Here is a 2,500-nt window from a genome sequence, read left to right on the forward strand (position 1 = left end):
GAAAAATTCAATACAAATGGTAGGCTTGAATGTCGACAAAGTGACGCGAAGCGGAAGCCTACCACGGCGTAAAAATGTCGACAGATTTTTTCGGACCTTGTCCTGCCATGGGCTGCGCGCAGCATGCCGGCAGCCTGTGCGCAGCGTGCGCACAGCATGTCGGCAGCGTGCGCACAGCATGCCGGCAGCGTGCGCGCACCATGCCGGCAGCCTGTCGACAGAATTTTTCGAAACTTGTCCTGCCATGCGCGCGCGCAGCTTGCTTGCAGCGTGCTGATTCTGTCGACAGTGAGGCTAGCGAAAGTTGTCCTGCCATGGCGTGCGCGCAGCCTGTGCGCGCAGCTTGCGCATCTGTCGACAGTGAGGCTAGCGAAACTTGTCCTGCCATGGCATGCGCGGCGCCTGCGCGCAGCCTGCGCGCAGCATGCGCACAACATGCGCGCAGGCTGTGCGCAGCGTGCGCGGAGCTTGCGTGCAGCTTGCGCATCTGTCGACAGTGAGGCTAGCGAAACTTGTCCTGCCATGGCATGCGCGCAGCGTGCGCGCAGTCTGTGCGCAGCATGCGCGCAGCCTGTGCGCAGCGTGCGCGCAGCTTGCGCATCTGTCGACAGTGAGGCTAGCGAAACTTGTCCTGCCATGGCATGCGCGCAGGCTGCGCGCAGCATGCGCGCAGCCTGCGCGCAGCATGTGCGCAGCATGCCGGCAGCATGGTTCCAGGTTTTTTCAAATGTCGACAGAATTTTTCAAATCTTGTCAAACCCCGTTTTTATTGAAATTTCCTCGCACAATAAGCTCCCCATAAGTAGTCTATGATTTTTAGGACCTTCTCCAACTTACAAAACTAAAAAATTCCTCCCGGATTTGTTTTAATGATTTTTTCAATTTTACGACTTCTAAAAATAATAAAAAATACTTCCCGACTTCAAAAATTTATGAAACTTTTTCCCATCATAGATTGCATGTTTCTTAGTATCCCTGCAAAAAATCACGTCCAAATACCTTGTATTGAATTATTTAGAGCCCATTATGACTCCTCGCGCATAGGTGATGTCTCTTCCTGTCAAAGGGCTAAATGCATAAAATGCTATATAGGGGGGTGTGTGTTGCCTGCATATGCATGGCAGCCCATGCCTTCCTAGCTGCAGCCCCCTTCCCCCACGCCACACCCATGTCATGTTGCCTCGATATGTTGCCTCGGTATTATGGGTTTGGTGTCGGGGTCGGGGGGCTGCCACCCATGGCGGTGGTGGCCGGAATCCGGCCGCCGCCACCATGCCGCCGCCATGGGTGAGGGAGGAAAAAAAAGGCGTGGAAAGTTGCGAAATGGGGTTGTCTAGGCTTTTTTTTGGCATGGGAGAGCATGGAGTGCTAGGAACTCCTTCTCAAATGCACGGGCATGTCGACCACAACCTCATTTCGCAACAACAACCACCCGTGTGGGGTGGCGGTGGGTGGATAGTCGCGGATTGGGGCTTGCCAAGCCAATGTTTTCAAAAAATTTCATCAAAATTAAAAACAAATGTTTTGTTGCCTTCGGATTTGTGGGCGAGCGGCGAGTCGGAGTGGAGCCGGTAAAGTTTAACCTCGGTGTGCACGGTTGTTTTTAGAAACTCAATCCAATGCCGGGGACGTTGAAAGTGACGCTCTTATGAGTTGCAAACCCGCAAGATTTAAAGAACCTTTTCAAAACAATTTCAAACCAACAAGATTTAAAAACAGAAATTTTCATCAAAATGAAAAACAAATGTTTTGTTGCCTTCGGACTAGTGGGCGAGCGGCGAGTCGGAGTGGAGCCGGTAAAGTTTAACCTCGGTGTGCACGGTTGTTTTTAGAAACTCAATCCAATGCCGGGGACGTTGAAAGTGACGCTCTTATGAGTTGCAAACCCACTAGATTTAAAGAACCTTTTCAAAACAATTTCAAACCAACAAAATTAAAAACAAATGTTTCGTTGCAAACAAATTGTGGGCGAGCGGCGAGTCGGAGTGGAGCCGGTAAAGTTTAACCTCGGTGTGCACGGTTGTTTTTAGAAACTCAATCCAATACCGGGGACGTTGAAAGTGACGCTCTTATGAGTTGCAAACCCACAAGATTTTAAAAACTTTTTGAAAATGTTTCTTCTAAATGACACATTTTGATCCTTGGCAAGTGCTCAATCCGTAACTATCCAATCACCGCCACACCACACCGGTCGGGAGTGTGTGAATGGTGTGCTTCCCGGGGTTGGCATAGATAATCTTTCGCATCGACAATCTTTTGCATGCGAGGGAATGTCTATGCCAACCCCGGGAAGCACACCATTCACCCACTAGTTGTGGGCGACGATGGGTTGGCTTCAAATGAATTTTTGCTTGGGGTTGTCCTCGGTATGCTTTTGTGTTGGGAGTACGGCCACCAAACCTTCTCAATGCACGGGTATGTCGAGGATGGCTTTCGGCGGGGTTGATGAAGAAGCTACCCAATTCTCGGCCACACGAACACATGGTGACGATGCGTTGGC

This window comes from Prunus avium, unplaced genomic scaffold, assembly GCF_965620075.1.
Source record: "Prunus avium unplaced genomic scaffold, drPruAviu1.hap1.1 HAP1_SCAFFOLD_37, whole genome shotgun sequence".
NCBI classification, from domain to species: domain Eukaryota; kingdom Viridiplantae; phylum Streptophyta; class Magnoliopsida; order Rosales; family Rosaceae; genus Prunus; species Prunus avium.